The sequence below is a fragment of the Falco biarmicus genome, chromosome W, assembly GCF_023638135.1.
Source record: "Falco biarmicus isolate bFalBia1 chromosome W, bFalBia1.pri, whole genome shotgun sequence".
NCBI lineage: Eukaryota > Metazoa > Chordata > Aves > Falconiformes > Falconidae > Falco > Falco biarmicus.
In genome coordinates, this window is record NC_079310.1 from 16,634,897 (window position 1) to 16,649,943 (window position 15,047).

Sequence of the window (15,047 nt, forward strand, 5' to 3'; positions counted from 1 at the left end):
CAGCCTTTCCTCATAGGAGAGGTGCTCCATGCCTCTGATCATTTTTGTGGCCCTCCTCTGGACCCATTCCAACAGGTCCATGTCCTTCTTATGTTGGGGGCCCCACAGCTGAACGCAGTACACCAGATGGGGTCTCACCAGAGTGGAGTAGAGGGGCAGAATCACCTCTCTCTACCTGCTGGCCATTCCTCTTTTGATGCAGCCCTGGATGCTATTGGCTTTCTGGGCTGCAAATACAATTTGTCGACTCGCGTCCAGCTTCTCATCCACCAGTATCCCCAAGTCCTTCTCAGCAGGACTGCTCTCAATCCCTTCCATCTCTCAGCCTGTATTGATACTAGGGATTGCCCTGATCCAAGTACAGGACCTTGCACTTGGCCTTGCTGAACCTCATGAGGTTCACATGGGCCCACTTCTTGAGCTTGTCCAGGTCCTTCTGGGTGGCATTCCGTCCCTCAGGTGTGTCAAACACACCATTCAGCTTGATGTCATCTTCAAACTTGCTGAGGGTGCACTCAATCCCACTGTCCATGTCACTGATGAAGATATTAAACAGTACTAGTCCCAATACAGACCCCTGAGGGACACCACTTGCCGCTGATTTCCATCCACACATTGAGCCGTTCACCACTACTCTCTGAATGTGACCATCCAACCAATTCCTCATCCAATGAGCAGTCTACCCATCAAATCCATCTCTCTCCAGTTTAGAGAGAAGAATGCTGGGGGGGGAAGACTGTGTCAAAGGCCTTACAGAAGGCCAGATAGATGACATCCGTAGCTCTTCCCTTGTCCACTGATGTGGACACTCCATCATAGAAGGCCACTAGGTTGGTCAGGGAAGACTTGCCCTTGGTGAAGCTATGCTGGCTGTCTCAAATCACCTCCCTGTCCTCCATGTGCCTTAGCATAACTTCTAGAAGGATCTGTTCCATGACGTCCCACGATCTTCCTAGGCACAGAGGTGAGGCTGACAGGTCGGTAGTTCCCAGGGTCCTCCTTTCTCCCCTTTTTAAAAATGGGTGCAATGTTTTCTTTTTTCCGGTCACTGGGGAACTTCACCCGACTAGAGTGACATTTCAAATATCATGGAGACTGTCCTGACAAAAATAGAAGCCAATTCTCTCAAGACTCTTGGGATACATCTCATCAGGTCCCATAGACTTATGTACATCCAGGTTCCTCAGGTGGTTATGAGTTGCAATTTGAGTTAAGATAGACAAAAAATATTGCAATACACCCATATCAATTAGTTGCTAACCACTCACAGCATTTGTTATGGGTCACAAGTCCTCCCACTTGTCTTGGCTACATTGGGCACCAGCTGTTGTAGTTGGAATGCAACTCAGCCTCACACAGAGTGCTAATTATTGTGGCACAAACTAGTAGACTGCAATAAGGCTTTTACCTTTGATCAAATTCTATTGTCTGTACTGTTGCTCTTTCCTCCAGAGGTCAAACCATACCACTCTTCCTTTGTCCAACCCTCTCTCCCACCCTCCTCAGGGCTATTTAACTACTTAGCAGGAACGAGCTACAGCTGCACATCATCCATGTCAATCAACCCACTGCCGTTGAGGCAAGGCCACAGCTGCATATTATCAATGCTAATCAACCCACTGCCTTCATATCTCTACAGTCACAAACCTGATCTTCTCTTATAGTGGGAGGGTCTTTGCTTTCTTAGTTCCTGCCTTGCAGTCCATCCCCACAAGAGATGTGGAAAAGGAGAATGCTAGCAAAGACTGAGGTCAAAAAGTTGTTGGCTACTTCTGTTTTCTTGTCTGTTATTACCAGGTTGCCAGTGTTGCTCATCAGGAGGGGTAAGCTTTCTTTAACCTTCCATTTCTGGCTGACATACTTATAGAATCCCTTATTATTCTTTGCGCCCCTTGCCAAGTTCAGCTCTAGCCACGCCTTGGCCTTCCTGACCCCATCCCTACGCAACCAGGCAATGCCCCTATACTCTTCCCAGGATACCTGTTCTTGCTTTCACTGCCTGTGAATTTCCTTCTTGCCCTTTAGTTTGACCACCAGGTCTCCACTCATCCATGCCCCTCTTTCACCTTCCTTGCCTCATTTCTTACATGTGGGGATCAAGAGGTCTTGCACTCTATGGAAAGCATCCTTAAAGATCTGCCAGCTCTCTTCTGCTCCCTTGTCTCTGAGGGCAGTTTCCCAGGGCTTCCCACTGAGTAACTCCTTGAAGAGTTGGAAGTGTGCTTTCCTAAAATTCAGGGTCCTGACTTTGCTCTTCACCTGCCCCAAATCCTTCAGTACATGATCACTGCAGCCCAGGCTGCTTCCAATCTTGATGCCTCTGATTAGCTCATTTGCGTTGGTGACCATCAGGTCCAGTATCGCATCCCCTCTGGTAGGGCTGTCTATTACCTGGCCTAAGAAGTTATCCTCAGTGCGCTCCAGGAGTCTCCTGGATTGCCTGAAGCTCACAGTGTTACTTTTCCAGCAGATGTCGGGGTGACTGAAGTCTCCCAGCAGGATAAGAGCCTGCGAGCATGATGCCTCCTGTAGCTGGAGTAAGAAGGCTTTGTCAATAGCCTCCCTTTGATTGGGCAGCCTGTAGTAAACACCAACCACAAGGTTCCCTTTGCTGCCTTGGTCTCTAATTCTTACCCATATGCTTTCAACCTGCTCATGGCTATTCTTCAGAGACAGCTCTTCACAATCTGTCCATTTCTTGATGTAGAGGGCAACCCCTCTGCCCCTCTTTCCTCACCTGTCCCTTCTGAACAGCTTGTAGTCATTGATAGCAGTGCTCCAGTCACAGGATTTGTCCCACCAAGTTTCAGTAATGGCAACTAGGTCGTAGCTTTCTAGCAACGTGATGGCTTCCAGCTCCTCCTGTTTGTTACCCATGCTGCGTGTGTTGGTGTAGAGGCACTTCAGCTGGGCTGTCAGCCATGTCACCTTTTTAGAGGGACAACCCTTAATTCCTTTGAGGTATTTCACTGGTGTTTCCCTGTTGCTTCCTATTACCTCAGGAGCCCCTGGTGCATCTCTGTAAGACTTCAAGTGTGCTCCAGTGTACCCAGCACATCTCAGAGAAACAGGCTGAGGGTCCTCACTAGCACCCTATCCCTCAAACCTTAGCATGTCATCTCATGGCTTGTTATGGGTGAGCCTGATGTTATCCTGTCATGGTTTAATCCCAGCCAGCAACTAAGTATCACGCAGCTGTTCTCTTTGGTGGGATAGGGAGGAGAATTGGAAAAAGGTAAAACCTGTGGGTTGAGATAAGAACAGTTTAATAAGTGAAATAAAGTAAAATATATCACTACTACTACTAACTGTAATGAAAAGGGAGATAACAAAAAGAGAAATAAAACTCAAGAAAAATGAAAACAATACAATTGCTTATTACCCGCTGACCGATGCCCAGCCAATCCCTGAGCAGCAACACACACACCAGCCAACTTCCTCTATTTTATATACTGAGCATGACAATCTATGGTATGGAATATCCCTTTGGCCAGTTTGGGTCGGCTGTCCTAGTTATGTCCCCTCCCAATTTCTTGTGCCCCTCAAGCCTTCTCACTGGCAGGGCCTGAGAAGTTGGAAAGTCCTTGACTTAGTATAAACACTATTTAGCAACAAATAACAACATCAGTGTGTTATCAACGTTATTCTCCTACTAAATCCAAAACACAGCACTGCACCAGCTACTAAGAAGAAAATTAACTCTATCCCAGCTGAAAACAGGACATATTCCCTTCCCCCATCAAGCCTAGTTTAAAGCTCTGTCAATCAGCCCTGCTAGCTTGTGAGCAAAGACACTCCTCTTCCTTTGAGTAAGATGAATCCAAACCAATGCAGCAGGCTTGGTGCCATGTAGACCATCCTGTTATCAAAGACCCAAAACTGTGACAGTGACACCAGCCACGGAGCCATTTATTAATAGACTGGGTCTATCTCTTTCTTCTAACATTGTTGCCTGCACCTGGAAGGACAGAGAAAAAAAATTACCTGTGCCCTGGATCCCCTTACCAACTGTCCTGAGGCCCTGAAGTCTCTTTTGATTGCCCTTGGACTACATGTTGCAGGTTCACTGCCACCCACATAGAAGAGCAATAATGGGTAACTGTCCAAGGGCCGTACCAGGCTAGAAAGTTTCCTAGTGATGTCCTTAACCTGGGCCCCAGGGAGGCAGCAGACTTCCCTAAGAGAAGGGTCTTTCCAGCACATCAGACCCTCTGTCCCATCAGAAGGGAGTCACCTACAATTATAACCCATCATTTTTTCCTCATGGAGGTGGTTGTGATACAGGGGGTAGGCCTTTCTGACCGTGGCAACACCTTTGGTTTGGTTTAGATGGACCATCATCCACATCATCCATTGACTGGCCTTCCAAATCCAGAGCTTCATACCTGTGGTACAGAGGCACCTGGGAAGGTGAGGTAGGCGGGGAGGGGCTTTGCCTGCCACTCTGAGCATGGATTTGCCACCATTCACTCCTTTCCTTTAAGTTACTGCCTTTCTAAGAACATTATTTCCTATAATTTGAGGAAGAAGGAAATAAGTACAGGTTCCATAGCAGTGAGTCACATATATTTTCTGATTGCTTTTTGAACATACACTATCATTTAAACGTGTGATCCTGAAGCTGAGGTGTTTCAGATCACAAAATCAGCGTCAAGTCTGGTTGGTTTAGATATTCTAGTCTTGGCAATGTTCCCTTGTGTTTGATCATACTGCTTTGCTAAGAATGAACTGAAAAGCTTTAAAGTTGAGGTGTTTTAACTCTAGCATGAAAACTAGGTAAGAGAACAGATTAGAATTTTATTTTTTTGCTAAAGACTACTTCACTGCTGAGCAGAAAACAGGAGGGATGCATGCATAATGCTACAGGCTGCAATAGCATTCCATTCCATAGGACTAAGAATTCAAATAAGGTACAGACTCCCACTTCCACTGACAAGTTTCTATATGACAGAGCAGGAAGTAGCCAACAATGCTGTCTGTCTTTCCAATCTCAGTGACTCATATATTTACTACTCTTGTAAGTTAATTTAATATTGAAATGGGCACTCATTATTGGTAGTGAAGATTTATACAACATCTTTAATAAACAGAGAGCTCGCAATACTTTATAAAGTGTTTCTAAACGCACATAACCAAAAAAAGATACTGCCATGTTCAGATGGAAAATGGCAGTCATATAACACACAGGAAAAATGCACCATAGCATATAGGTCTAGTTGCCCAAAGAGGAATTAGGAATTAGAATTAAGGTCCTTTGTTATGACAGCAGTCCTGACTCATTAAAGTATATCCTATAGTAGGAGTCTCAAACTTCAGTTTTACCCTGGATCACCAGGAACCCTTGTGGTACCCTGTAAAAAGGAAATCAAAATCATAGGAGCTGTGAAAAGGAATTTTTGTTTAGGAATATGTGTTACTTGAACTAGGATTTAGCAAGGACACTAGAACAGTTGTGAAAGATATTCCCTGGCTATGTGCTAAACACTTCAGAGCACTAAAATACTATACATTACAATTATTATTACTGCAAATATCAGGATCTCTTTCTTACACCATATGCAGAGCACAATGCTTCAAGTAAAGAGGTTCTTACAGGCACCATCCTGGGACATCTGTTCAATTCCAATTAGGGACAGTGTGACACTTAGTGAAGCAGCTGTGACAGTTAAGCAGTATCATTACTTCCTACTGCTCTTGGAATGAAACCATCGATAATAACTATGCTCAGCTCTTCTATGAAATGTGATGGATTAGACAGAAGTATGGCTCTGGTTCTCTAGTAGCAGACTAAGTTTTTTACCTTAGAGTGTACATCAGTTAAGTTCTAAAAAGAACATTTAAGACTTAAATGTCAATCAGTCTCCTCATCTTTGACTTCTGTGGTGGGTTCACCTTGGCTGGATGCCAGGTGCCCACCAAGCCACTCTATTACTTCCTCTCATCAACTGGACAGGCAAGAGAAAATATAACAAAAGGCTTGTGGGTTGAGATAAGGACAGGGAGATCACTCAGCAATTACCATCACAAGCAAAACAGACTCGACTTGAGGAAGCTAATTTAATTTATTACTAATCAGAGTAGGATAATGAGAAATAAAATCAGATTTTAAAACATCTTCCCCCCACCCCCCACCCTGTCGCGACGGAGGGAAGACACAGTCACTCAATATGAGTGATCAGCAGACTTCGTTTATTGTCTCTTACAGTCACCTTTTATGCCTTGTTATAATTAGCTCATACATATTACAAAAGTTAAGCTCATTATTGGTTAGTTGCCTAAATACCAAGCCCGCCCCTAGTTTCTCTTCTGTAGTTATCTGTTCCCACCTGCAACATTCTTTTCCCACCGCAATCTTCCTGTTACTGTGTAACAAGAACAGCCAGGGATAGTGTATTTTTGCTTTACTTCAGATAAGCTGAGAGCGATGTGCATTTTTGTCCAGCCAGCTGGACTATGTCTATGTGAACTTTTTCAGCTAGCCAGTTATCCACAATTCCCCCGTTTTTATTTTGGGCGACATAGGCTTGGTTGACCATTTTCAATAACAGCGTTTTAACACAGGAAAATACACAGCCAACTTATAAAATCTCAGTTCAGAAGTATAATTCCTGAAATACTTGAAAAATAAAGTTAGCTTGAAGCTTTAATTTAGATGCTCTTTCTGTTCCAGTGATATAAAAAGTTTAAAAACTTCAAAGGTAATTTTAAAGTTCTGAACATGGACTAATGCAAGCTCAAAACCCAAAAAGAAACCAAACTGATGTTTGACTAGGAATATTTGCAAATATTTTAGTGGAAAATCCCTGACCATTAACAATTTTCTGTCCAAATAACAACTGCCCTTATGCAACCAACCAGTCCATACATTTTCTGAAGAATACCTCATTGATATCAAAGAATTAACAAAGGGAAAAAATTAGTTCTAAGCTATATACATTCATAAGTGGATTTACACACTAAGCCATAATGGCTTGTAGGTGATACACACAAGAAGAGTACGTTGCTTATCTGTCTGAATGTCTATGCTAAATTTGACAACTATGCCACAAGCCAAGCCTACATGGGTGCTGTATGTTATGCACGTTCCTTAACAAACAGAAGTATAATAGACAAATTCCCAAGATCTAGTCTCCCCAACCTAATTATATTATTTTGTAGCCAATTAAGGAAAATAACACAAATGTGCATATCTACATGTGCACACACCTTTTAGTTCAGAACCAATCTGTGATAAAAGGCCTTAGCCTTATGGCATCATCGAATCTTAACGAGTACGGTAATTAAAAATGCAGTCTTACTGTAAGTGCGATTTATGCTGACATTCCCTCAAATGCTACACGTGAGTATTTCTCACTCAACTGCCTCAAGTTAAAATAGTAGTATTTGTTAATATGTATTAAAAAATCATTAATTCTCTACAATAGCAGTTGACTTCCATAACACTGTGTAAGCAAAAGAGGCTTAAGATGGGCTTTCTGAATACTAACAATTTATTATAGACTGTCTAAACTCAGGTCTTGAAAGATTTCACTCTGCCAGACGTAGAAACACTGTTGCACTCCAGTTGTGATATCCCTTTTCCCAAGTTGTCACATGCACATCTCGCTCAAGCAACATTATTGTTAAAGTTTCTCTCTGCTACATAAAAGCATATTGCACTTGTAGATATAAAAGACAGCACCCTTACTTAGATTATTATCTTATTACCTCATAACTCTTAGTATACCTTGTATCTCTGATTTCATCACTTCAAAAATTCACCAGAAGCAGATAAAACCACAGCCTCAGACTAAACTACGCCTTAACTGCTGATTCAAATAAAGGCATTCTCTTCAGATATGCCTAATGCTTACAAATAATTTTGGCTGGTTTTGATCAAAAAACTATTATTACAATAATGATCAAAAATAATAATCCCGTTTGCAAAATGCCTTTAAGCCAGCCTCCTAGTCCCAACCAATTTCCACATTCAGAATACAGCATAAATACAGAATACAGAATAAATTATCTCCATCAAGGCAAAAAGGCTTCTCTTTAAGCACAGAGATGTTTGCTAGGTCAAGGCAGAAACCCATTTCTTGTAGGGGACATCTGAAGCACTTTTTTTGGTGGGTTTGTAATGAATTCCGTATTTTTCCTTGAGAAGCTTAAGCTGTTCCTCTTGTTTCAGGAGTGTCTCCAACTCTGATTTGTCGAATAGGTCCGTATTTCCCAAAAATATCATACATTTCCTCCGCTGTGATTTTATACGGCAGGTTCCGAATATAAAGGGTCCGATTGATCCCTTGGGACAGCCGGATGTCAGCTCGCTTGGCCGCTTGCATCGCCATGGCGCCGATCGGAGGGGGGGGGGGGGATGGTGCCGCCTTGGAGAGAAACCGCGGCCGGGAAGGGGCCTGCCGGGCCGCGCGCCGCCGCTCGCCGCTGCCGCGGGGGTCCCAGATGCTATCCCATACGCTAATAACCCGGGTAATGCCTTTTTACAATCTATGTCCCGAACGCTCCGCTTTTCTAAAAAGCATATGAGCGAATCGTACGTCGCTTGTCTCTCCATACCTTCGTCAGCGCTGTTGCAGCCTTTGCGAGACTTCGGCGACGCGTGGCCGGCGGGACCCTCTGTAGGTGCTCCCGGGCGCGGGGACTGTGCCCTTCCGCCTCCTGCGCTGCTTTCAGGACCGGTACCCGAATCTCCGTCGAACCGTGGCTCGCAGGTTCAGCCCTCTCTAGGGTCCCTGTTCGGGCGCCATTTGTCGCGACGGAGGGAAGACACAGTCGCTCAATATGAGTGATCAGCAGACTTCGTTTATTGTGCCTTACAGTCACCTTTTATGCCTTGTTATAATTAGCTCATACATATTACAAAAGTTAAGCTCATTATTGGTTAGTTGCCTAAATACCAAGCCCGCCCCTAATTTCTCTTCTGTAGTTATCTGTTCCCACCTGCAACATTCTTTTCCCACCGCAATCTTCCTGTTACTGTGTAACAAGAACAGCCAGGGATAGTGTATTTTTGCTTTACTTCAGATAAGCTGAGAGCGATGTGCATTTTTGTCCAGCCAGCTGGACTATGTCTATGTGAACTTTTTCAGCTAGCCAGTTATCCACACCACCCTTCTTCCCAGGCTCAACATTACTACTGATTTTCTCTACCTCCTCCCTTCAAGCGGCACAGGGAGATGGGGAATGAGGGTTGTGGTCAGTTCATCACAAGTTGTCTCTGCTGCTCTTTCCTCCTCATGCTCTTCTGCTGCTCCAGCATGGGGTCCCTCCCACAGGAGACAATCCTCCTTGAACTTCTCCAACATGGGTCTTTCTTCACAAACTGCTCCAGCGTGGGTCCTTTCCATGGGGTGCAATCCTTCAGGAATGGACTGCTCCAGCATGAGTCACAAGTCCTGCCAGCAAACCTGCCCCAGCATGGGCTCCTCTCTCCACAGGGTCATAGGTCCTGCCAGGAGCCTACTCCAGCACAGGCTTCCCATGGGGTCACAGCCTCATTCAGGGCTCATCCACCTGCTCTGGCATGGAGTCCTCCATGGGCTGCAGGGGGACAGCCTGCCTCTTCATGGTCTTCACCACAGGCTGCAGAGGAATCTCTGCTCTGGCACCTGGAGCACGTCCTCCCTCTCCTCCACTGACCTTGGTGTCTGCATAGCCGTTTCTCTCACAGTATCACTCCTCTGTTCCAGCTGCCATTGCGTAGCAGGTTTTTTCCCCTTCTTAAATATGTTATCACAGAGGTGCTATCACCATCGCCGATTGGCTCAGCCTTGGCCAGCGGTGAGTCCGTCTTGGAGGCAGCTGACATTGGCTCTGTCAGACATGGGGGAAGCTTCTGGCATCTTCTCATAGAAGCCATCTCTGTATCCCCGCCCCCAACTACCAAAACCTTACCATGCAAACCCAATACAGCTTCTCTGCTGAAGAAGTCACAAAATGAACCTGCTTGTACACAGTTTTGGGGAGACGTCTAGTTACCCACTAGAAATATCAACCTCTAGTAAGTTTTTGCAATAGAAAATAAGGTAAGGCCACAAATAGAAGTATTAGAACCACATTCGTACTCCCTGAATTTGAAAAGTTTGTGTTTAAGTCCATTACTTGCATATGGCTTTATAACAGGAATAAATTGAATGATAAACTCAAGCTTCTGCAAAATCAAGGAAAATCTGAATCCCAAAAGTTAAACTAATAGTCATATTGACACTGCTTCTTTTACTAAACAACCTCAAATTATTTTAAGAAGGTGGATAAATATTATCACCTACATACACATCATACATATAAGGACATGGAGTTGATTCACCGAAGGATATGTTGTTTGATTTGGGTTCCTTGCACTTCAATTTGGCATTTAACTGAGGTGTTTAAGTTGGGAACAGTATCTCCAGTCCTTAGTGCCCTCTATGGTCGGTGAAAGGAAACAAGCAGTTTCAGAGAGTGACTCACATCCTGGCGGGCCTGAATCACTAGTGGTTCAGAGGCACCAATCTTTCTCTATTGCCTTTCTTCATTGTTCCCGGGGGATCAGACTTCTGTGGAGACACCTAAAATTTTCAGAATGAGCCCAGGCCTAGTGTCACAGTTGGTATAAGACCCCATAATTCTCAGTTTCTTACCTGAACTGCTATACTAAGCTACCTCTGGGTTTTTATAAAGCTGTATCAATAATGATTTTTTTCTCTCCTTCCCTTTAAAATATCCCAAGAAAATCCAGAAGTGACTTCATACCCATATCAAACATGACCATATCAGAATGCAGTAGAAATCTAGGAGAAGAAAAGATCTCTATTATTTGTATAACTTCAATTTGTATCTTTGATAATACCTTTCCCTTTTTGGACTGTAAAAAGACCTTACAGGAACAAGTGAAGGATGGAGTAAGGCCTGACACACTTCAGTTCTTCAATTATATAATTCATTATAAGGGTAATAAAAAAATGTTATTACATAAATGAGTCCCCCTAGAGCACAGAAGCATTTGATGATTCTCTAACTGAATATTAGTGTATTGGGTCTAGCTGAGATGGAGTTAATTTTCCCCATAGCAGCCCTCATAGTGCTGTGCTTTGTATTAGTATCTAGAAAGGTGGTGATAACACACCAGTGTTTTGCCTACTGCTGAGCAGTGCTCCCACAGCATCAAGGCTGTCTCTCCAACATACCTGCCCCTCACCAGTAGGTTGGGGATTGGGCAAGATCTTGGGAGGGGACATAGCCAGGACAGCTAACCTAACTGACCAAAGGGATATTCCATACTGTATGATGTCTGCTCAGCAATAAAAGCTAAGAGAAAGGAGGAGGAAGGGGGGAATTTGTTATTATGATGTTTGTCTTCCAGAGCAACCACTATGCATACTGAAGCCCTACTTCCTGGGAAGTGGCTGGATATTGCCTGTTGATGGGAAGTAGAGAATAAATCTTTTTTTTTTCCTTTGCTTCCATGCACGACCTTTGCTTTTTCTTTATTAAACTGCCTTTATCTTGACTCACAAGTTTTTTTCCATCTTATTTTCTACCCCCTTGTCCTGCTGAGGAGGGGAGTGACAGAGCAGTTTAGTGAGCATCTGGTATCCAGACAAGGTAAATCCACCACATTTAGATATACATATTTCAATGTTTGTTGCAGAATGGCTGCGTGATCACGGCCATGACTCCCTTAAAGATCTTTGTGAAACAAAGTTAGCGTAAGTTAGCTGAAGCAGGCCTTGCAGCTGTGCTGAGGCATGCTGATAAGGCAGCTGAGAAAAACACACTGACCTTGTGCCTAATGTTGTAAATAACTTTGAGGAATTCGCGTAGACAAGAGAGAAAAAAAATTATGTAGCTAGCTAACCGCAGAAACCGCAAGTAGGAGGACGTATGAAAATGTAACCCTTTAGAGCTTAACCAATCAGCAGATGACTAGTAGGCATAATTAACTGGAACTGTATATAAGACATAATTGCGCCGTAATAAAGTGAAGCTTGCTTTATCACTCATATTGAGTTTGCCCGCTTGACTTCCCTTGCCGTCAGCAAATGTTTTATCACTTTCTCAACATAGAAGAGTGTGCAGCACATTACTTGGCCTATGGGTCATGCGCTGTCCTAACACATGCTCTATCCTTGAAAGTACAGAGTAACAGAACAATTTATAATGATGGTTAGAAGTTAATTCAGTAGAGCAGCAGTATTACTCATGATTTTGACTACTTTTTTTTTGTATACTCAGGCCCTAGCTGCATTGAATGTTAGCCAAACTACAAATATATGGGGTTGTTCATGCAATTTACAGAATAAAGATATACTGCAAATCCATTTAAACATAAACCACCAATGTTTAAAAACAAAGATTTGTAGCAGAAAAAGAATCCTTAATCCCCAGTATCACAAAGGAGTTTTGTTGGCTCAAGTAAAGCTATAAAACCAGAACGTTTATTGGCTGGTACATACTGTGGATGTATTATGCACAGTCAAAAAAGTACCAATAAAGCTTTCACAGCTTAGACATTTTACAGGCTGAGAGAAAAAAGAAATAGTCAAGTTTGTTTAATTTTTTTAAAACTCTTTAGAAAAGCACCATTGTACACAAGAATTCCACCTAGCTCTCCTAGAAACAGGGACATTCAGCAGGTGGAGTACAACATGTCTGGGAAATTAATAAGTATACAAAAAGATTATTGGAGAATTCATGCTGTATGTAGAAAAAAGTAGCTTCAAGGAACTAGTTTATCCGCAGAATTTACAAATTATAAAAGAGTAGTTAGAGATTACACTGTATAAAACATTTAGCAACTTCCTTATATATTGATTCTGGACCACTGATACATGTAAACACATCTGAGTGAAATGAATAAGTTTACTCAAAGCTTGTCTTCACCACACACATTTAAACACTCAGACTCTTCAGTCACTGTTGGCATGAGAAATGCTTTGCTTTCATGCAAGTAACTCCCCCATTTTCCATGCCTGTATTATATTCTCAGCAGATTTCTCTGCACTGTATCTTTATTTTTGCTGGATTTTTGCAGTGCTGTTTCCATTCCTCTTCCCACTCCCCCTCTGAAAGTGTGACAATGGACAGTAATGCTTGTCCCCTCCAGCATGCTCTCATGAAATTCCATTGAAACAGAACTTTTAATGCCATTCTCATATATATGTGTGTGTATAGATAGAAATTAACTTGTGATTTAATTTTATCAAAGTTGATGTTTCATACATTCTTACCGTTTTATATTTTTATGCTACTTCTGTAGCTGCTGTCATTGAGGTCATGTAGTTACTGAAAAGCTTAATTCCATCTGAAGTAAAGTTCTTTCCTATCCCAGGTATCTGGAATGACATGTAGGTAAAACATCATGTTTAGTATGAATCAACAAACCATGACTTTCAAACCACACTTTAAACCAGGGATCCTCAAACTACGGCCCATGGGCTGGATAAGGCCCCCCAGGGTCCTCAATCTGGCCCCCCAGTATTTACAGAACCCTCCCGCCGGGGGTTGGGGGGGGAAACCAAGCAGCCGCAGATGACTGCCTGCCACTTCATCCGCACGCCGGCCCCCTGGTTAAAAAGTTTGAGGACCCCTGCTTTAAACAATGCAATCGTTAATCAGCGGATCCTTTCCTGCTCTTTCCTAGGCCCTCCAATTTTCTCACTTATCTGCTTATAACTGATAGATAGAAAATTAAATAGTCTGGCTTAAAGCACACACTGGCACACACATAGGTATAAATTAACAGAACAGTATAATTTAAAGGACTTCTATATGAGATGTAAAAGAAAGTGCATATTTACAAAGTAGCAGTTAACTGCCAAAATTATAGCGAATATAAACATATGCTTAATTTGGTCTTTTAAAGTATTCTGATGGTGTGCTAAGGGTTGTGCTGCTTTGTTCAAGTTGCAGTAAACTCTGGAATTTCTGTTCTCTCTTTAACTACTTAAAGTATAACAACTGAGTAACTCAGAAAAGCAAAACAAGTGACCTGATCTCCTATGGCCTTGTGGTTGTGTTATTCTGAATTCAGTAGAGTGCAAGCCCCAAATGAAGCCTTCCTACCAGGTGGTAATCCCATAACATTTCTTTGTTCCTAACACAGATGCACTACAGCTTTCAATCAAGGTTATAACCTGGGCCTCTCTTCTCTAGCTAGCTACCTATTTTTGTAAATCTTAAAGGAGAAGAATTTTTATGTATGAGACTTCTACTACTTTGCCAATGTAACCAGCCAACAACTTCAGAAGCTATTAGGAGGAGAAAGACACACAGAAAAGGTAATTACATAAGATCTGTTTTCTTAGAAAAGAAAATTAAAAATCCCTAATTTTTATTTCTTCCCTGGCACAATGAATCAGGCACTTTTCTATTTAAATCAATAAGACAAAGAAGACATAGAAAGACAGATAGGTGAGACTATTACTATTATGGGAAAGACTGATACTGGAAATTAATTTTGCAGTAGGTCTAAAGGTGGTGATATTAAGCAGCTTGTATATAGCTGTTGACTAAGGTCAGTGCTTATTTTGGCATAGGTATCTGAATTTGACATCCAAGCATAAAAAATATAACTGTTTCCACTCCAGCCCAATACACAATTTTACCAGAAATAGACTATACTTATGTAATAGCCCATCTACTTTTCTTGGCTACATAGCATGCAAAAACATCTTATAATGATACTAATAAATACAACACCTCAGAACTACTGTCTAGGCTCCAATAAATTGATATTGTTATATTTTGCTAATGATTGCAAATCACAGATCAAACAGGGACCCAAAACCCCTCTAAGAGTTTAAATGCTTATGTAAATGGATAACATATATACAGAGATACTATTTTTAAAAGATGTTACAAGAACCTGAACACTACAGACAGGTTGTGAATAAGAATGCACAAGTAGCCTATAATAAAAATTTGCACATAGCACAAAATTGCATTCAACATATTCAGTCTAAAGCATGTTTGACCTATTGTCAATTACTCTCTCTGACAAAGTATATTTCTTATTTGCCTGTCTTCTACCTTTTCAATAATATAAATATTCACAGAAAGAAATCAGA